General features: G+C 51.5%; 1 pseudogene; it reads left to right on the top strand.

The window, feature by feature from the left end:
* The first annotated feature begins 4,355 nt into the window (after positions 1-4,355).
* Positions 4,356-15,374, top strand: LOC144160598 (uncharacterized; annotated as a pseudogene).
* The last annotated feature ends 7,294 nt before the right edge of the window (positions 15,375-22,668 follow it).

Genomic DNA, 22,668 nt, shown 5'->3' with positions numbered 1-22,668 from the left:
ATTATCTTTTTTTCCAATTGAAATTTTTCGCACTTGCGGGAGTACGCTGCATGCGGACCGCCGCAGTTCACACAAGTGAGGGTTTCGGATGGACAGTTGTCAGTCGGATGATCGTGCGCCGCGCATTTCGCACACGTCGTTCGGCCACGACAAGAGGTTGTACCGTGCCCGAACCGCTGGCACTTAAAACAGCGCCGCGGATTCGGGATGTACGGACGGATGGAGCAACGGATAAAACCTGCATTGATGTGTTGTGGAAGAACTGCGCGGTCGAAAGTCAAGATAATGTGCTTGGTGGGAATCTCCTTGTCGTCTCTGCGGATAGTGATGCGTCTCACGGCAGTGACGCCCTGATCCTTCAAGCCGGCAAGGAGATCCGCATCCGTTTCGTTCAAAAGATCTGTCTCGGATATCACACCCTGGGAGCTGTTGAGGCTCCGATGGGGTGTGACCCTGATGTCTAGATCAGCCAGTCTAGTCTGAGCTAGAAGCTTCATGGACTGCTGCTTGTCATTTATTTCGATGAGGAGTTCACCAGACCTTTGTTTTTTGCACTTATACGTTTTTCCTACTATGGCTTCAAGATACTTGGCGATCAAGAAGACTGACTGAGATGCAAGAGGGTGGGTTGGATTGAGGGATTCCATCACAAGAAATCGAGAAAAATGGTCCGGTTCAGGAAAGGTTAACGACGGCAACGGAGGAAAGGATACTTCGGTGCGGCCCCTTTTCAGGGACCGATCACGGTTGGGGGGGGGTTTTAGACAATACCATAAAGCATAGTATAAAAGCAGGGAGACGGGGGTACTTTCTCCTTTGACCTTACCCTGGTAGTCAAAGAGGTCCCGGAGCTCCCTGCCTGGTAGACAGGCAGGGAGCCCATCGGCCGGAGCTTGACCAAGGCTCCGACGGCCACCGTTTACGGCTTCTACCCTTCACCTTTAAACACATCGCCACGGTTGGACACGGCTTATGTTGGGAGCTCGGGGTCCGCGGTGTCGCTGCTCACCGTCACCATGAATGTGTTCATGTGCTCAGGGCAGCCCTTAACTCATACAGTGTAACTTAAGAATTGTAACCAGTATTTCACATGGTATTGTCATGTAGGGACTTATTTTCACAAGCATTATTATGTTTCATGAAAGTGTTTGTGTCGTGCGCAGAGCTAGAAACGTGTTGGAAGTGTTGTGCAAGTGTGTTTGCCCGGTCTTTGAGTGATTCCCTGTTCCATATTTGTGTCTACACCTTGTGTGTGTCTGTGTATAAATTGATGAATGTAGGCAAGGTGCGCCAACTCTGCCTTTTCATCTCACGACGCACACGCTTTCCAAAGGCCTTTGTCTGTTTAAACGAGAGGCCCTTATCCGACGTGACGTACCGGCGAAGAAACCCCGTGCCTTGTTCTAAGCCTCTCGCACTCGCCTACAGTCATCATTCCACCAGGGCCTCCTTGGGTGGCAAGATGCACTGTAGGCCTGGGGAATGGACTTTTGGCTAGCGTCGAGGATATGCGCCGTGATGATTTGGGTGGCTTCCTCCACGTGTAGGTGTTTTATGAATGTGTGGTGTATTTGAGCTGTTTTTACGAATGTGCTCCAGTTTACTATTGACTCATTAGCCTTTTATGGGAAGATTGACTGCTTGAGTCAGTACCTATATATGGTAATGAAGTGCGGAAATGGTCCCGACCATATGGGTCCGTGGCCACACAACACTCGAGACATCGAAAAAGAACTGAGGTTCCAACAGCCCAAAGACGGTGTGAGTATGAATTGTGCCCTACGTTAAGGTATGTAGGTGGTTTTTTTGTTGAAGAGGCATTTCCAGAGGATGTAGGAAACTTCTCTATAAGGCAATTTCGTGCATTCGTTCATGAGGAGCCCCAGATATAATAGTTCGCATTAGGGTCGCACGTGAAGATGTATGAATAGGGCAGCTCGTCAACCAGTGCCTTGAAATCGGTGCTCAGAATTGCAGAATCAGGAGAAATGTAAATGAAACATATCGCTTTGAACCTAATTAATGTTATTCTACTCATGGCTACAGCCTGAAGGACAGTGTTTACAGAGAGAGGGTGGCATGCCAATGATTTCTGGGTGACAATGGCCCCACCGCTCGAACAGTGGGTGCACCCGACCCTGTCCTTTCTGAATTCCGTATACATATTTAGGAAATTTGTTTGTTTGAATTGGAGGTGAGTTTTTTGGATACACATGATACTTGGCTGACTGGCGTGAAGCATCGCATACACATCGTCAAGATTTTAAGTTGGCATCTGCAGTTTCATTGGTGGATGTTTCCTGTTCTCACTATTTACACATAAGAATCACTGGAGTGTGTGTGTTGTGTTCATGTGTCGTCTTTTGGGGCTGTTACTCTGAGATTGGGCTTCTAGGGCCTCTTTAAAGGTATAGCCGCTCTATGTGCTGCGTTGCAGGCAAGAACGGCCAGACATCTATCTCCTCGTCAGATGTCAAAAATGTGCCCGACGGACCGGCCCCCCGGACGTGGCCTGCGTTCAGGGACCCTTTGCTTGAGCCGCCACCGCCGAGGATGTCGGGGGCGGCAGAGGTGGCACGGGCGGTGCGGCGGCGTTGGGAGCCGATGCGAGGACTCTGGTGTCTATCCCTCCGGCACTCTCCAGCGCACTGGAGGAACTGGACGCAGTGGCAGGAGCTGCAGTGGTCCCGACAGAGGTGGTAGACACCAAAACAGCTGCTGCCTCAACAAGCGCCATGGTTACGGATTGGGCTGCCTGAAGCAACACGGGGGGGAAATGAAAGAGGGACGAGGTCTCACTCGCTCAATTGTGTCCTCGTGGAAACCAGACGCCGCTCCGACCCCGGCGAGCTGCTTCGGATTGCCTCATAAGAGGGAAAGAGGCATACCTTTCTCTCGCCTGTGGGAAGGTTATGTTCTAGTGACCTTGATGTTTATGATCTTTTTTGAAAGTTGAAGTTTTTCACATTTGCGGGAGAACACCACATGCGGCACCCACAGTTCAGACAATGGAGGGTGTCGGATGCGTAGTTGTCGCTCGGATGATCAACGCCGCGCATTTTCACAGGTCGTTCGGCCAGGGCAAGAGTTCGTACCATGCCCGAACTTCTGGCACTTAAAACAGCGTTGCAGTCGGGAATGTGTTGAGTTATTGGGCACACGGTAATACCGGCATTCATACGCTGTGGAAGTACTGCGCGATCAAAAGTCAAGATGATGTACTTATTGGGAATTTTCTCGTCTGTCTCTGCGGATGGTGATGCATCTCACGGTAGTGGTGCCCTGATTCTTAAAGCCTTCAAGGAGATTCGCATCCGTTTCGTTCATGAGATCTGGCTCGGATATTACACCCTGTGAGCTGTTGAGGCTCCCATGGTGAGTGACTCTGATGTCTAGATCAGTCCGTTTATAATGAGCTTGAAGCTTTGTTGACGGTGGCTTCGCATTTATTTCGATGACGAGTTCACCAGACGTTTGTTTTTTTTGGCTTTATACAATTTTCCTATTATGACTTCAGGATATTTTGTAATCAAGAAGACTGACAGATGCTAGAGGATTGGAAGGACTCAGGGATTTTATGATAACAAATAGAAAGTAATGATCCAGTTCAGAAAATGGTAAAGATTGCAACGAGGGAAAATATACTTCGTTACGGCCTCTTTTAAGGCACCTGTAATGTTGTGGGTGGAGAGGGGTTTGGAAAATACATTATAGCATAATATAAAAGCAGGAAGATGGGAGTAGTATGTTCGTCAGCCTTACCCTTATAGCTTGTAGGGATTCTCCCCTTTCAGCCGACGCATCGCTGCATTCGAATTACCGTGCGTCAACTCTCCTGCCATGTGTGAACGCACGGTGGTGACACGGTGGTGGCGTGGCACGTTGGGGGCGCGCAAGATAAGCGCAGCGGTGCTTGTTAGCGGGGGAGTCACCGGCCGGGAGTGCCGCCCGCCAGGAGAGACCAGCCACCAGCAGCCACCTTGAAGGAGCCCACACGGCAGCAAGCGTTCAGCCGAACGTCCTGTCGTGCCGTAAGCCTCCGGACATTGAAGTGCTTTGGTTACGTGCTTTGGTGATTTATCTTCTGTGCCTTGTATATTTAGTTTCCACTGCTTCAATAAAGCCCTTATTCCTCTCGCAATGTTCTCTGCTTTATTCTTTTGACGAGGCTGTTGCCTGAACCCCCTCGGTAATGGTAGAATTACCTTTAGTGGTACCCAACTTGTGGCACGAACCCAGGACCGTGAGATTAAGAGTCTCATCCTCTACCGACTGAGCTAGCCACGCCTGCTGACTTCCGCGAGCACGGAATCCTATTGCGAAGTTGCCAGGCACAGCTTTTCAGCAAATCGCAGATGCCGTCAGGAACAAGCAGTGACGAGGGCGAGACGAGCCCTGCAGCTGCCGGTGGCGACCATCATCGAGATGAGACCGCTTCTCGGCCTGCAGCGGACGAGGCTGCGGATGATGCTCAGCAGCGGTCGGGGCAAGCGCTCCCATGCGACAGCCCCACCGGCTTTTCCGGTCAGCCGAAACCCGAGCCGCATTATCCTCACTAAACCACTGCCCCGGACACCCTGATTCAACCCATGGTCATGGTGATGAAGGGCACCCGGTTTCTGCCAACGCGAGCTACGTAGATGGAGGCCACCCTGTCTCTGCCAACGCGAACTAGCCTTGGCATGCGTGGGCTACGGAGCTGAAAGCCACCCGTCCCTACGCTAACACGGACGAAATACTGGTGAGTCCACCTTTGGTGTGAACCTTAAAAGTTAAAACCGTACGGAATAATGCGACTGCATTACATAGCGTACGGGTCGAGCACGGCACGGATGGTGACTTTTCACGCACCCTGAAAGCTCTTTTCCAGGTGAGGAACAACCTGCCTGCCGATAAGGCTTCCAAGCCACCCCAGGTGCTTGTTAACCAAAGGGATGCCGTCGAGGTTCCGCAGCTGACAAAACAAGGTTTGCAAAGTGTAGGACACTAGAACCAGGTTGGTATAATCTCCTCGTCAACGGCTCCAATCGATCCCTTAATTCAGAACAGTCTCTTTTATGCCACAGTACTCCGTTCCAATGACGAGTTGCGGGGAACTGTTAAGGCCAAATCGAAGCGCACCGCCCGAAACGAGCTACCCACCATTAATTTAGGTTCTTAAGATTTGAGCTCAGACAGTTCAGTCTGTCTTGAACGATGCGTCAGAATTTCTGTGTCCCATCACATTTCTAGCTTTAGAGTTCCCCAATGTCGCGGTCAACGGAACATTGTTTTCACAGAGCATGCCGCAGACCACGTGCTGAAGCCTCGGACCAGCCCCGCAGCACCACAGACCCCCCCCACCCCACGAGTAGCGCGAGCAAGGCAGGCCCGCGGCCTGATTTCGGCGCTACTGGGACTGGCCATCTGCAACCGCAACGTGTCCTAGCGCTACGTTGCACATCACGTCGCCGCATTTCGGCGCCCAACTCCGTCGTCGCGCGTGCCTCCCGGAACGCCACCACTTCCTTGTTACCTGTCACCAGCCAAGGCGCCGAAGCCTGCGAGTGTAACTCCTTCCCCATAGCCCACGTCAGCACGAAGGCGTGAAGTGCGCTCAGGAGATCGACTTGCGGGACCTCGGGACTGAATCCATGGGCCATACAGAGACGTTTTGTGCGCGGGTGTGTGCGCGTGGCAGCGGGTCAAGAACATTTTGTTTGCTTTTTTATCCTATTAGGTGAGGGAGGTTAAGGGATTCTCCCCTCTGAGCGATCGCGTCGCTGCACTTAAAATACCGCGCGCCACCTCTGCGAACGCACGGCGGAAAGACTATGCCACGGAGGGGGGTGTGGCACGTTTGGTGCAGGCTCGATAAGCGCAGTGGTGCTTGTTACCGGGGGGAGTCGCCTGCCGGAAGTGTCGTCGCCAGGAGAGACACGCCACCAGAAGCCACCTTCGAAGAGCCCGCACGGCAGCAAGCGGTAAGCCATCCGTCCCGTCGTGACGTAAGCCTCCGGACATTCAAGTGTTTTGTTTACGTGCTTTGGTGATTGTATCTTCTGTGCCCTTTATGTTTCGTTTGCGCTGCTTCCGTGAAGCTCTTATTCCTCTCGCAATGTTCTGTGCTATAAAGATTTGAAGAGATTGGTGCCTCAACCCCCTCAAGCTGAAGACGTTCTGGAGCTCCTTGCATGGTAAACAGACAGGAAGGCCATCCATCGGAGCTTTACCTGGGCTCCGACGGCCGCGGTTTGAGGTTTCCAATCTTAAGTAGGGGGGCTGGGAGCGTGCGGTGTCGCCATTACAGTTACCAAGATAGCTCAAGGTGCCCTGTGCGGGGAATACGGGAAGTATCCTGTTGTGCTCTTAATTGCGGCATTGTAAGCATCCGGAGGTAAGAAGGTGTCCCAGTTGCGATGATCAGGTTTTTTACACTTAGAGATCATATCAGAAAGAGTGCGATGGAAGCATTCTGTAAGGCAGTTGGTTTCTGGATGATAGCTAGACGTCATCTTGAGACAGGTGTTAGAAGCTCGACGCAAGTCAGGAAAATTTTGAACAGAAATGTCGTGCCTCGATCGCTTAGCAAAACGAGGGGCGCTCAATGACATAGCAAGATGCTGTTTAAGCCTAAGTAAGTGATGACGGAAGTGGAGCGGTTTCGGCGTAGCGAGTCAGTTGATCCACGGCAGTAACTATCGAGTGACGACCGGCCCCTCTCGTATTCAAGGGACTGTAAAGGTCCCTACCGAACACTTTAACTGGCTGGCTGGAGATAGAAGTGGCTCGAGTAGACGAAATGGGTGTGAGATAGTGCGTATCCAGTGCTGACAAGGCGGACATGAGGCGACGTATTTGGCGAAACTTGTAAAAAGCCTTGGCCAAAACAAGCGTCCGCGGGCATGGTCATAGGTCTTCTGGAATCCGAGGTGGCCTGCAGTCGGGTCATCGTGCAAGGCTTAAAAAAATTCGTGAACAGAGCTAACGGGGCACAACCGAAACCCCTATACCTCCATAGGTGGGGTGGGTGATGCGAATGAGTGCGCCTTCCAGAAGCTGGAAATGGGGCACCTTACGACGTAGGTTGCTATTCGGTGGTCGTGTCGAGCCTGTGAGCCTATCGATTTTTGTCCAACAATCACTGTCTGCGCGTTGACGGGCAACCAAGGTGGGGGTATTGCTGAAGGAAATATTCATAAGTTTAATGAAAGAAGGTGGCACCTTGGAATGTCGGGCAAGGACATCCGGAAACCTGACCCGCGGACACCATCGAGATGGTTGCGACCAGACTTATACATCACCGTGAAGTCATATTCTTGCAAGCACAGAATCCAGCGCGAAAGTCGTCCCAGCAGGTTTTTCAAAGAAGACAGCCAACACAGGGCATGGTGATCTGTAACGAATGTGAACTGTCGGACGTAATTGTACGGTCGGATCTCTTGCAGAGACTACACAACAGTCAGACACTCTTGGTCTGTAATGCTGTAATTCTTTTCGGCGGACATTGGAGAACGGTTTACGTATGCAAGCGGTAGTTCACGCCAGTGAGCATCGCGTTGGAGCAAAACGGCGCCAATAACATGCCGCTGCCATCAGTACGAAGAAGGATTGGTGGCGTGTCATCGTAATGGCCAAATACAGGCCCGGAAGTAGGTGCTTGCTTTAGGTTTCGAAAAGGCTTGTCTCAGTCCTCACTCCAGACAAAGGGGTTCCCAGAATGCAGCAGCTGATTGAGGGGCCAGTCCAGAGTGTTAGAATTGAGAACGAAACGGCTGAAAGATGATGCCAGACCAAGGAAACTGCGAAGGAATGTTTGCTATTGAGGTCGAGCTAAATTAGCCACCGCAGAAATTTTGTCTCTGACGGGGCGTTTACCATCTTTGATTACGATGTGACTGAGAACTTCGATGGATTTCCGGGCGAAGTGGCCCCTCTTGGTGTTCAAAGCCAGGCCGGTTTTGTCACATTGGCCGATTAGTCACAACTTCGTTAACACGTCGGAGATGTTCAAGAAAACGACAAGAAAATAACAATGTCATCCAGGTAGCACAAGCACATCTTCCATATTGTAACGACGGTTACGAAGGAGGACTGGAAAAGGTTTATTTGCAAAGCGAACTTGTGCCCAGAAAATGATGCGGTGCTCGTAGACTCAGAGCTGGAACGTCGTCTACCTCTTCGTTTACCTCTAGTTCCACTCGTCTTCTTCCTTGTTCGCTGATGAGTGACGTCAGTGTCCAGTCAAGGCGCAATATTCAAACATGTTTCATTACTCTCCCTCCCGGTAGGCATCGAACCGATGCCGTTAGCACGCAGGGCACGAGGGAAGAAAAGAAGTTCACCGAACAGACAGACGGGGTAGGAAGCGCCGGTTCGCTAGACGGGGACGGGAACAAGGGGAAGTGCATGCACAGAAGTTCAACTGGTAGTGTGAAATGTCCGGGCGTGGTACGGTTTAAGGCACACGACATGGACGACTTGAGCATATGGCCGCCGTCGTGGGGAAATGGGTGCCTGGCTTTCTGGTAGAACCTCGTAGTTGACGTCTGACACACTGCGGAGAACTTTATAGGGACCGAAGTAGCGCCGAAGTGGCTTCTCTGAAAGCCCGTGGCGGCGAATAGACATCCATACCCAACAGAGATCGCCGGGTCGCTATTTTACGAGTCGTTGTCGCAAGTTGTATTGTCGAGCGTCCCTTTCTGTTGCTTGCGAATGCGGAATCTAGCGAGCTGACACGCCTCTTCTGCTCTCTGGTTGATTTCGTCCATTTCGGTGCCGGTAATCACGCCGTTGTCCACAGGGAGCATTGCGTCGAGGGTTGTCATGACGGTGCGGCCAAACACAAGCTCAAACAGCGTAAATCGCGTCGTTTCCTGCACAGCTGTATTATAAGCGAATGTCGCATACGGGAGAATTTCATGCCATGTCTTGTGAGTCAGGTCCACATACATAGACAACTTGTCAGCTTAGGTTCGGTTAAGAAGCTCTGTAAGGCCATTTGTTTGGGAGTGATAGGCGGTCGTCTTGCGGTGAGTAGTGTGCGTTAGGCGTAAGATTTCTTGCAGGAAGTCGTCTGTCAAAGAGGTGCCTCTGTCGGTCAATACGATGGCAGGCGCGCCATGTCGGAGGGCGATGTTGTCTCAGGAAAATATTAGCGACCTCTGCAGCGGTTCCACGGGGAAGGGCATTTGTCTCGGCTTAGCGCGTTAAGTAGGCCGTGGCCACGATTATACACTTATTCCCCGAGGCTGACGTCGGGCAGTGGCAAAGTATGTCCATTCCGATTTGCCAAAACGGCGCGTGGGGGGGGGGTCCAGCGACTAGATTAGGCCGGCTTGTTTTGCCGGAGGTGACTTCCGCCGCTGGCAATCACGGCTTGTTCTTACGTACTGTTTGACTGATTCCAGCAGTTTTGGCCAGTGGTATTTCTTGCGAATGCGGGCAAACGTGCGTGTGACGCCTAAGTGACGAGCAGAAATTTCTCGTGACTGCCGTCGTAACTCCGCTTACAGAGCACGTTGTCACGAAGACAGTACGAAGCTATAAGCCTACGGAAAGCGCGGGGCGGCACAGCGGTGGCATCTCGCAGGTATTCGATGAGCCATCGCAGCTCCGCGTCGGCCAGCTGGCCTGTCAGCCGTATCCGTGTTGTGCATGATCCCGATGAAGGAAAAGCCCTCGTCCCCTTCGGACAACCCCACGGAAGCTGGTGCCCGTGACTAACAGTCAGCATCGCTTGCTTCAGGACTTGTATACGACCATGACGTCCCACTCTTGCAGCCTTAAACTCCAACGAGCTAGTCGCCGGGATGGGTCCTTCAAGCTCGCGAGCCACCAGAGGGCACGGTGGTCACTCACTGCTTTGAATGGCCTTCCGTACAAATATGGACAATATTTGCTAATTGCCCAAAGGACGGACAGGTATTCCTTCTCGCTCGCCGAATAATTTGCTTCCGCTTTGGAAAGGGCGCGACTCGCATAAGCTATAATGTTTTTACTCCAGCTTGCCACTGGACAAGTATAGCACCGATTCCCACATTGCTGGCATCTATACGAATTTCTGTATCGGCGGCATCATCGAAGTGGGCTAAAACTGGCGCAGTTTGAAGGCGGCTACGCAGCGTGTTAAATGCCTCCTGCTTGTTTTTCCTCCAGATAAATGGGACGTCATCTTTTGTAAGTCGCGTGAGGGGTTCCGCAATTCTTGAGAAGCCTTCCACAAAGCGCCTGTAGTAGGCACAAAGTCCCAAGAAGGGTCGCATGGCCTTCTTATTGGTAGGTGGAGGAAAAGAAGCGACGGCAGTCGCCTTCTCGGGGTCCGGCCAAACGCCGGCCGCACTTACAACATGGCCAAGAAATTTAGGCTCCTCGAAGCCCAAGTGACACTTCTCAGGATTAATGGTTAAACTGCAGAGCGGATGGCCTCTAGAACACGTCTAAGCCGTTACAGGTGTTCTTCAAATGAGCTAGAGAAGACAACGACGTCGTCGAGGTATACCAGACATGTCTGCCATTTTAGCCCAGCGAGAACGGTATCCATCACGTGCTGTAACGTAGCCGGCGCAGAGCATAGGGCGAAAGGAAGCACCTTGAATTCACAGAGGCCGTCCGGTGTCACGAATGCCGTCTTCTCACGGTCCCGTTCAACAAATTCAATTTGCCAATATCCAGATTTCAGGTACAAGAAAGAGAAAAATTTGGCGCCGCGCAGGCGGTCCAATGTGTTATCAATTCTTGGGAGTGGATAGACGTCGCGTTTTGTCACGCTGTTCAATCTGCAGTAATTGACACAGAAACGGAGCGTGTTGTCCTTTTTCCGGACGACCATGACGGTTGAGGCCGATGCACTGTTAGACGCCTGAATACCATCATCATCATTCAGCATCTCCTTCATTGTCTTTGAATTGCTTCAGGTTCCTTCGGGGACACCCCGTATGTATGCTGATGAACAGGCCGGGCTTATTCGTCCGTTCTGATGCGGTGTTTCGCCACGCGTGTCTGGCCAACCTAAGACGTCCTGGCGAAGCAATCAGAAAAATAGAGCACTAGAATCATCAAAGCATCGTATGAGTGACTGCGAGGTTTGGGTTAATTTCGACCGGTAGCATGACGTCAGCTGTCACTGAATCCGGTGGCGCCGTTGGCAGTGTAGCTAGGTGCGTGACGTCGGCGGCCTCTTCGATCAACGTGATAGTGGTGTTGTTCGCGAAATGTCGACGCTCATTACAGAAATAAGTGAGCAAGACTGACGTGCCCCCATTTTTCAGTTGGACAAGTCCCCTAGCTATGCAGATGCCCTTATCCAGGAGTAACCTCATATTTCCTTCGGCTATTCCTTCACAGTCATGGATAGCGTCATTCTTTACCTTGACGAGCACGCTGGCGCGAGGGGGAAGCGTGACACTGTCGTCAGCGATGCGTAAAGCCATGTCGCATCGGTCTTCGATGCCACCTCTGATGGCTTGTTTAGTGGAGAAGCTGATCGTTAATTTATCCAAGTCACTAACCCCGCCGTTCCCTTGAAGGTAGTCCATACCAAGAATTAAACTTCTTGAGCAACGGGGGAGCACGATTAAGGTGCCGACGTATGTGTATTCATGGATCGTGATTCGCGCCGTGCACCTACCCACAGGGGTAATAAATGGCCTCCCGCAGTACGGACCTGAGCCAGTCCAGGGAGTGAGCATTTTATTCAGTTCTATGCCAAACGTATGGCTCCTAATGGAATGGTCCGCACCAGTGTCGGCCAAAGCAGCCATCTCGCACCCGTCAATTTCTACAACTACGTCGCATGACACATGTTCAGTGGCGCAGCTCCCGTTATGCGTTTGGCCAGCCGAATATCGCAGTTGTCGCCGTCGCCGTCGGAATGGAGGATCTTGATTGATGTCACCGCCAGCGGACTCACCTCCCGGGGTTGCTGACCTCACTTTCCCCGTGTTCCAGGGCTGCGCGATGAACGGTCGGTGGAATTCGGGGCAAAGCGTGGGCTCACGGATCGGCGTTGCTTAGGGGATGGCGAACGGGACTCAGGGCGTTGTAGCGTGAAGGCTTCATGGCGTTCGGCAAGGTAGTTTTCAATCTCCGGCGGGCGCTATCCATTTCTCGGACGCGGCGCGTTCGGCACGAATCCTCGCAACCCGGCACCATGGTAGGAACATGGGCGGAAGACATGTCCTTCTCCGCATTGGAAACAAAGTGGCCTGTGGTCGGGAGTGCGCCAGAGGTCACTTTTGCGTGGGGGCATTTCACGCGGGTACGGCAGGTTGCTACGAGGCCTTGGGTTGAATAGCGGCTTGGGCGCAATGCTGGTGGGGGTCGGTAAATCGCCGTAATAGGGTTGCCGTACGGTGGCTGTGTACGAACACCGCGGTTCTTCAGGCAGCGTTTCCTCCGTTGGCTCCGGAATCCGCACCGCTTGCTTCACTCCTTCTTTTATGATCTCGGCGATGGACACTGCCGTCGGTGAAGCTTCATTTGCACGGAGCACCTGGAGCTCTTCTCGCACGATTTTTCTCACCGGTTTGCGAAGGTCGTCGAAGTTGTTCCCCAGCCCTGTCACACACTTTGCGGTGGAGATGGCGGCATCAGCTAGGTAGTACTGCCGTGACCTTAGCTGAAGTACCCGTTTAATTACGATCACCTCCGCAATAAACTCGGAGGTCGTGCGCGGAGGGTTCCTCACGAGCGCGTCGGAAATCTCCTGCTTCACACCACGCATTAGGTGCCGCACCTTCTTGTCGTCCGCCATGAATGAGTCTCCGCGTCAAAACAAGCGCTCCGTGTCTTCTGCATACATGGCGACGGACTCGTTGGGACGTTGGATCCTCGCGTGTAGTGCAGCCTCAGCCTCCCCTTTGCGGTCGACGCTATCGCAGGTCTTAAGTAGCCGCTGACGGAACTATTGCCACGTTCGGGCCGATTCCTCCAGGGAGTAATAAACGTTGAGCAGGTGACGCTGTTCATTCCAGCCGTTGAAGTTAGTGGTACGCTCAAACTGTTCCAGCCAGTCCTCCGCATCTTCAAAAGGTTTCCCGTAGAAAGGCTTAGGTGTGCGAGGTTGCTGGAAGATGTACTGAAGAATCGCTTTATTTGGAGGTGTCGGTGTTGCGCTGACATCCTGTCGAGTCATCTTGGGTGTCCTACCGAGCAACGGCACGCACTCCGCAGGTAGTCCTTGCAGGCGGCGACTGGCCCGCTCGTGAACAGGCGTGATCGGGATGTCTCGACGGGTGCTAGGCTCGTCCGTAAGAATAGGTATCATTTCCAAAGCACCTCTACCACTTCTGTAACGATGGTTACGAAGGAGGACTGGAAAAGGTTTATTTACAAGGGGAACTTGTGCCCAGAAAATGATGCGCTGCTTGTATACTCAGAGCTGGAACGTCGTCTACCTCTTCTTTTACCTCTAATGTCACTCGTCTTCTTCTTCCTTGCTCGCTGATGCGGAAACGCGGCGTAAAGTGCCGGCTAAAAACGGTGTAAATGCCACACCTATGTGTGCCGCGCCCCCAGGTGTATAAAAGTGGCGGACGCATTTCAGAAATTGGTTCAGAGGACCGTATGTTTGGTTGTTTTTCGCGGTTCGCCGCATTAATTACTTTTTTTTGCTTGCGTCTGTGTTTTCAATATATGTAGTTTATGTATTTTCAAATATGTAGCTTCAAATGTGTAGTTTCAATTATGTACTTTCCGATATGTAGTTTTAAGTTTATTTATTGTCAATTGTTATATATGTAGTTTGAAACGCACTGTGATACCGGTAGACGGCACGATCATTCAACAAACACACCAAAAAGAAAAGTTTCTAAGGTAATCGCTGTGCCACCAAGGAAGACAGCAAGAAACCTACTCGACGATGCGCAAGCTTCGTGAAACTAGGTGAGAGGCATAGCGGTGCATCTTTAGACGTAGCCAGCGCAAGTAACACTTGTTACCGCCAGATCAACCTCGTTCTTCTCCGTAGCTTTTCGCAAAACGTAGGTGTGTGTAAAAAGCGCAACAAGAGATCAAAATACTTTGGAAGAGTCAGCTGAATGTCAGCTGAAGCGAGTGCGATGCTTTCAATGCGACCGAGACATCCAGACACAACTTTGTAGAGAATAAAGGGTTCGTGTACGTCCTTCGTACTCGCCGAAAAGGGTTGGCGTCGGGTCGCACAAAGTGTGCTGTGCTCAATCTACCGCCACCGCCACCAAAGTCTGTGTGGAACAACGCAAGGCTTCTTGGCGCATCCACGACCACAGTGAGAAATAGTATGGCAAAAGCTGCCGAGGAACAGAAGAAAGAGGCCTTCGACTATAATAGAGAGCTGGAAACTGCGGTCACGGTACATAGAACAAGAATGAAGCGTGGTTACTCTTCACCACAAGGTGTCATAGCAGCCATAACGGATAACACAGGAAATGTGCAGGACTGTGAAGTATAATCCAAGTTTTGCCACACGTGTGCTCGCAACCTTCACACAGATGACAGCATGAGTGAATTTAAAGTTACCTACAATAGCAATCTGGGGGAATGGAAAGCTGTAAAAACTTTTGGACGCTCTGTTGAAACGCACCATCAAATGTACACAAGTTACATTTGTGATGGTGACACTAAGGCATACATTTCCATCAGAGACTGACAGCACTACAAGAAGGCCATAGAAAAGCATAAATGGGCAAGAATGGGCACGAAGCTTAGCGAATGGGCCCGAGGCTTAGCAACACAACAAAAAAATTGGAAGCGGAAAAAGCTCCCCGATAGTCTGCCACCTTCAGGAAAATCATGCCTCTCAGAAAAGGACATCGACTCCCTTCAGGTTTACTATGACAAGGCTATCCAGGAAAATGTAGACAGATTACATAACATGATATGAGCTGCGTGGGCAATATACTTTCACAAATTACCAAGAGATGCCAAGCCCCAGTAAGGACTCTGCCCAAGAGGACCACCCTCAAAGCGTAGTCATAATCAAATCCTTGTAAGGGAAGCGTGACCTACTCCCGCAAACACAGCATTCCCATGGCGGTGATGGATGTCCTCAAGCTAGTGTTCAAGGCGTTGTCAGGTTCAGATCTTCTAAGGAAATGTCTCGATGGAAAAACCCAGAAGACCAATGAATCACTCAACCAACTCCTCTGGTGCGGCTGCCCAAGACAACACTTGTCAGCGCTTACACGGTAAAAACAGTGAGTGACGATGCTATAGCATACTACAATGATGGCAATTCCGCAAAGAAAGCAGATCTGGAATCCCATGGAATTGGTCCAGGTGGGTTTTGTGAGATGGCCTTCGCCAGAATGGATAAAGCACGTGTGGATCGTCCAGAATTCTATAGCTTTGTCGAAAGCAAACAAAGACGACGGGTGGAAGGAAACACCAAGAACACGCAGCGGATATCCTAATGATGATCAGTATGAATTGGACCACAAAGCGACCGCTTTCTTTCGTTTTGCCGGGCGCAAATATTGAATGGCTGTTATCCGGCTCAAACATTATCCTATTTTGTTGTACTCGTTGTTCAAAAATTGGCTAGGTAACGTACGTTTCCCAGACCGCTTCTAAAACTTCAGGTACCTGCAGCTGAAAAGTAGAGTGGCTGATGTCGGTCACAGGTCTAGCACCAACCGTGTCCAGCCACCTGAGCTCGAAAAATCAAGTGTGGCTACCGCGTGGCCCCTGAACGTTGTTCTGTACATAAATATACGTTTCAAATAATTCTCTACACTTCGAGTCACAAATAGTTCTTTTTGCTAAAAGTATGGTTTCGTAAAGCAACTCACGGTTTGCGAGCCTGCATAAACCCCAACGGGATTGGTACAGAGGACTTTATTGGCATTGTAAATTTCTGGCAACCAATTGTGGACGAAAATTTTCTAGCATTGTGACGCAAAGAACCTGAACAATCAAAACTCCAGGCACCAGTGCAGGCCGTTAGGCAGTTCGTAACGGTTTCCTGTGCTTTTAATAAAACACTAAAGAATCTATTTTTTTAACCGTAAGCGCCCTATTTTTCTACGTACTCTGCCATTGGGTACACCCACTAATTTTTTTTAAATAAATCCGCTGAGCGTCGACCGTTCAGTCGTTTAGTGCCTGGTGATGGAGTGTTACGAAAAACTCGGCGAGAGTAGCCGCATGCGCTTTAAGCAAACTGCTGCCGCCGTCTGCTAGACTGTTCCATCGCAGAGTGCCACTCCCGATTTTTTATCCGCTCATCACAGTGCTTAGAATACTCGAAATTGTTCTTCAAGACCAGTCTTGTGGCGCCTATATATACATAGTAATCAGCGTTGCGTAATAAACTTTACGCTGAACGATCCATGCGTACGGCAAAGCTGATTACTCCGTTTTCAGTTGGCGCCCCGTGCTTGGTCTTCAAGAAAAATTTGGATTATAGCAGGAAGTGTCATAAGTGAATAATAAAATTGGGCTGGCCCTATGCTTGTGGAACAGCCTAGCATACTACGGCAGCAGCGATATATGCTTATTGCGCATGAGGCTACCATCGCAGAGTTCGCCATATCACTCCATAACGCTGTGCTAAACGACCGAACTGTACATGGTGCCGTGAATGTGGTAAAAATGTGTTGGGTGTACAGTGTAGAGACGCGCCCGGGTAGTGCGGACGCCGCTAGCGGGGCCGAATGTGGACGTGAAGCCCGCGAAAAGGACAAAACAACGCGCAGTTCACGAACAACAAAAAGCCTCGTTTAATACCCACTAATGCCTTTATACAGAGTGCCTTTATACATTATGCCTTATGCCCTATGCCTTTATACAGGGAACTCTTGATTAGCAAAATGAAACAAGTCGATGTCCACCCTCTCCTACGGAGCTGATGGTGTCTCGGTCGCGATCATGGGCTCACAGTGTTGAACGCGTGCAGAAGCAGATGCTGGGCAGTTCTCTACGGCTGCTTTAACCTGGCTGTTGAGACCGGGCCACCGCACAGAGTCTCGAGCCAGGACCAAGCACCGATTGACGCCTTGATGACAATCGTGCAGCAGGTTCACAAGGTCTCTGCGTGTGCTGCGGGCACAACTAGACGTCTGCCCATGAACAGCAGGTCCTCGCATATGGTGAAGTCTCCCCGGTGCTCCTAGTAACGCGTCATGTTGAGCGGCAGCCGGTCTCGTCGAGGCCACTTTTTCATGCAGTATGCTTTCAGCATTGAGCACTCGCCGTATGAAGTTTGGTGAGACCTGAAGTCTTCAAGACGTACGGCCGGGGTTGAAGGAAGGGCTTCCACGACTAGAGACACAAAAAATTTGGTGCTGTCCACTTTGGATGTAGAAGAGCCTTCAGGATCCCTACAGAGGGTGTCTGCAGTGGCCAGGTACTTCCCGGGAACATACATGACGGTGAACTGATATCGCATGAGCCTCATGCTGAATCTCTGGATGCGAGGGTGCAAGAGATCAAGATCGGCGGAACCAATCAACCTGACAAGCGGCTGATGGTCTGTTTATATGACAAAGCTGAGTCCGCGCAGAAATGCCTCAAACCTCTCGGTGGCCCAAGAGACACCAAACGCTTTCTTCTCAATCTGACTGTACCACTGCTCAGCGGTAGTCAGTGCTCTTGACGAGAACGCGAAAGCCCGTCGCTCTCCCGTCTGTTGCTCCTGCAAGAGAACTGCTCCTAGCCAAAACGAACTGGCATCTGTTGACACAAGGGTCGGTAGCTCCAGATTGTAGCTGGCCATACAAGCATTATATAAAGCAAAATGGAGAGGCGAGCTAGTTGGTTCGCAAATTCCATGAGTGAAACTTAAGCGCAAAATTTTTTTACAGGGACGAGAAAGGGAACGACACAGGCGCTTACTATCAACTGAAAGTTTTAATGAAAATGAAACACATATATACCACCCCCAGACTGAACAACCCAGCACGTGTGCCCTTCGCACATGCGTACGGCCGTACAAGAGAACCGCCCCAACCCCATCCCTTTTCTCTTCTCCTTTCCCTCATCCTCTACCCCCTCTCCTTGAGAAGTTGCACTTCTTTATCTAAAATACTCAGAGACGGGTGACTTATGCAATCGGTACCCTTAATCCGGATGTGAAAGGCTTCTGCAAGTTCCCTTGTGGCACGGTCTCTGTGCTTAAAAACTACTACCGTGTCCGTGAAGAGTGGCTGACAACGTGGCTGAAAACCGCATTTTGAACAGTGCTCAGCCAGGTGTGTGTAGGGCTTTCCTTTCAAAGAGGAATGATGCTCCCTCAGGCGTACATTAAGACAGCGGCCGGTCTGGCCGACGTACACCCGGCCACATGACATGGGAATGCAGTACACAACATTGGTCATGCAACGAACAAATTGGAGCCCGTGTTTTATCAAACAACCTCGTGGGGGGGAATCACCGCGGGAATCGAGCCTGTTGCTCACCATGGCGCATAAACTGCCCAGCTTGTTCCTGGCCGAGAACACCACCTTGACGCCCAATCTGTCAGCTGTCTTCTTGAGGCGATGCGACAGCGCATGTACATAGGGAATGACTGCCACTTTTTTGCTCTGGTCGGTATCTGTTATGTGATGCGGGAACCCTTTCAACTGTTTCACAAGACGCTGACAGATTGCCTGGAGGATGGAGAGGGGAAACCCTGCGTTCTCCAGCTGAACTACTTGTGCCATAAAGCTTTGTTGCGCCAAAGGATAACATGACTTGCTGACTGCGGATTTGAGACACGTGTGGGCTATCCCGTTCTTAACCAGCTTGGAATGAAAAGAGGCGAAGTTCAAAAGTGGCTTATTAAAACGGGGTGCGTACATCCAGCATGTATGGGGCCGTGAGAAACGAAGCTCGAGGTCAAGAAATTTCAAGGTGCCTTCAACTGGAACCTCGGTCGTGAACTTCAAACCTTCACCTTTCGCATTGAAGGCATCAAGAACAGCACATTGGAAGACCTCCATTTGTACGTTGCAGCCCAGAACCAAAAAATCGTCCACATAGCGGAACACCTTATTGGCAACACCCTGTAAAGCGAGCTGCAAATCACAGTCAACCTTGCCCAGGAAAATGTTGCTCAGGACTGGAGCCACCTTAGACCCAATGCACACTCCCGACTTTTGTACGTATACCTTATCTTCAAACCCCACGACAGTACTCTGAAGGTAGAAACTGAGCAGCTCTAAAAACGCCTCCACGGGGATTCCACTTCGATTCACAAAGGCCAGCTCATCATTGTCGTTTGTGATGCAATCTCTAGTACATCTCATCTGCACATCGTGAGGCAGGGAGTAAAACAGGTCCTCAACGTCCACACTAAATCCCGAGACGTTCAAGCAACCAACAGAGGACAGATACTCCACAACCGCCTCAGAGTTCCGCACCGAAAACGGATCAATGATGGTCAAAGATTCTAAATGCTTCTGCAAAAACGCCGAAACAGCCACCTGCCATGACCCTCGCTCTGAAACGATAGAACGGAAGGGTACCCCCGGCTTGTGGGTTTTCGCCGCGAAAAACAGCTTTAGCGTGTGTTCCTTCTCCTTCTTAATAGCCGTGGCTAGGCTATCCAGATTCCACGAAGAACACATGTCCAGGGCCCGGTCCCTGGACATGTATTATAAGCCACCATTATATGCCACCATTCTCTTCAACGGGTCGAAAGAGGTTGCTTGCGCTTGGTTCCCGGTCGAGACCGCATTCTTGTTCAAAAGGAGACGGATCAGTGTAGTGGCGGCAGACAGTTTCGGCAAAAACCTTCCAATGTGGTTCAGCATGCCCAGGAAACGACCAACGCCTTGCGTATCTGTCAGCGGCTTCATGTTCACAATAGGAGATACCTTGCCGGAATCAGCCGAGATGCCACTGGCACTTACCACTACACCAAATAACTTGACGGAAGATACCCCGAAGGAGCATTTCGAGGCATTTAACGTAATGCCCGCTTGTTCTAACTTGCGAAGGACTGCTTGGAGTCTGCTGTTGCCCTCGGAACGGTCCCTGCCAAATAAAATACTACAATGTCATCTACCATGTTCATACATCCTTCCATACCCTCCAGAATCCCAGACATTTGGCGCTGAAATGCTTCGGGAGCGGAGGTGATGCCGAAGGGCAGGCGACGGTAGCAGTAGCATCCAAACGGTGTTATGAACGTAGTCAGTTCCTGACAGCGTCCAGATAGCCTTACTTGATGAAACCGCAATTTTTCATCAAGCTTCGAGAAGACTGCGGCATCACCAAGACGCCCACGTACCTGGTCTACTGTGGGCATAAGGTGTCTCTCCCGGAGAACTACTTGGTGCAATTTCGTGAGGTCAAAACAAATTATTCTCCATCCACTTTGGGTACCAGCACAATACCAGCAGACCACGGTGTGGCCACTGTGACCCGCCGAATGACCCCGTCCCTTTCCATCGCATGTAAGTCCTTTTTAACTCCGCCTTCGAGGGGAATAGGGATGCGCCAAGGAACGCTGTGAGAAAATATATTCGCTCCAGTCTTGATGCGATTGTGGTATTCTTCAGGCATCTCGCCAAGGCCTGAGAACAGGGAAGCTGCGGCCTTGTCTGATGTTGGGGCCCTGTTCGGTGCCTCCGCGTCTTTCACGGTGTCAACAAACTGGACGAATCACAGGTCCACTACCACTGAGTATCCCAGCAGATGAGAGTCAATGTGTGCTACGACGTACAATTTTTTGCATACCGACCGCCCTCGCCACGGCAGCGTAGCAGGAAACGTCCCGAGCAACTTTCGATGGCAGCGGCCCGGCCCATCAGCTGTTCATTACTGGGTTTGTCTAGGTCTACTGGGCACCCCGCGAAGCTCGTAGGTAAGACGGAAGCGTCCGCTCCAGTACCCAACTTGAATTGAAGGGGGCGTCCGTTGACATGAAAAGCAACGTGCCGGCGTTCTGTTTGCGATGCATCCACGGCGCAGATCTGGATTTGGCTTAGGCGCCTAGTGCTATTTGAGCGGCAAACCGCCGCGAAGTGTCCGTTCTTGCGACAGTGCTTGCATGTGACCCACCGTGCTGGGCATTCAGATCGCGGATGAGGGGCGTGGTCGCAAAAATCGAATGCCGACTTCGGGCCGACGCGGTAATCGGGGAACCGACCGACGTTACTTCGGGCAGTTTCGCAAGCTGGGGCGGCGACAATTCGGTACTGCTTATTCGCAACGATGTCGACGTTCACTGTGTCTGGTGCGAAGCCTGTCCCCTGACGCCACCTTTTCTCATTTTCAGCGTCTTCGTACTGACGCGCTTTGATGAGCGCCTCGTCCAGAGTAAGCTTTGGATTTCGGTAGATCTAGTCGGTCAAGCATGAGTCAAGCAAACCTAGAGATCGCCGCCAGGGGGCCACCGCAGATACCCCGAGCTCACCTCGGCTCCGATATTTTTGCCGTTCTCCATGCGATCTTTTACCAGTTATTCCTTCACATGTGATGTGCGAACTTCCTAACGTTTCGAGGACTCTGCTGACACCACAGTTGCGACCATCGCACGTTCCCAGCGGATTTTATACGGTTTTCAATTTGCGCCACGCCGGTTCCACTGCTAAGCCTCACCATCAGGCTTGGCGGGGCGGCCGCCTCCCCGCCGCCTCGACGCGCCCCACCACGTATGCCTTCCGGCATCTACCCCTCAGCAGACTGAAGCAACTCCTCGCGCTTCCTTCGTCGCCGAAATGGAGTACGCCGTCGAAGGTATCGACGTCGACCGAACCGAACTCCAATAACCCGGGTGGCTTACACTTCGCCGCCGCCTTCAACGCAAGACCCCGACCGCAGACAATCGCACTCCTGCCGCCGGTTCACGTGCCTCAACGACACCCAGCAACGCCGGGCAACAACACCGCTGCCGCAAACCCAAATACAGTAAGCCTCCCGTCACTCCCTTGCCGGAAAATGTCATCAAAGTTATCCTCCGCCCGCGAGGCGGACTGGCCGTCGTCTCCATCACCGCGGCTACGCTTGCTGATATCATCATGCAAGCTGCAGGACTCACCCACAATGACGAGGATCAAGTCCGCATTCAAGCTAGAGCCAACTTCATAATCATCAGCACCCCTCACGAGGAACGAGCCACACGATACACCGACATCACGGCCATCAACCACAACGGGCAACAATACCCAGTCGCAGCCCACGTTTCTGCGCCGTCCAACACGGCACTGGGAGTAATCTTCAATATTCCCAGCTCAGACACGGCAGAGCAAATCCAGCACAGCCTCATGCACTATAATCCCGATCTAGGTATTCTGGACGCGAAGAGACTGAACTCTTCAAACATCGTACAAATCCTCTTTGAAGGCACGACCGTTCCGTTTTGGGTGCGATATCGTGCTGTTACCTACCGCTGCAAGCCTTTCAAGCGAAAAACGGAAGCCTGCACCACGTGCTGGCACACCGGCCACCGCAAGGACGTCTGTCCTACTACCCAGCCACCGTCTCGCTGCGTACAATGCGGACTCATCAACCCACCGGACCCACACAAGTGTACTCCCAAGTGCATTGTGTGCGGGGGCGCTCACTTAACGGGCTCTGCTGAATGCCCGAGGCGCTTTCAACCACGACGACAAGCACCCACATACGCTCAAGTCACCGCTGCCGCCCGGATTTCAACGGATGAGGCCTCACCGAGTCAGCGACAGGCTTTACAATCCCCTGCCTTGGGGAAGCCCACGAAGCAACAAGACTCGAAGAACAAGGCCAACCAGCCACCCCGAAACCCGAATGCTGAAGCCA

This window comes from Haemaphysalis longicornis, unplaced genomic scaffold, assembly GCF_048455015.1.
Source record: "Haemaphysalis longicornis isolate Haplotype H1 unplaced genomic scaffold, Haemaphysalis longicornis Haplotype H1 scaffold_11, whole genome shotgun sequence".
NCBI lineage: Eukaryota > Metazoa > Arthropoda > Arachnida > Ixodida > Ixodidae > Haemaphysalis > Haemaphysalis longicornis.
Note: the sequence above shows the minus strand (reverse complement) of the source record. Positions and strands in the feature narration are given on the sequence as shown.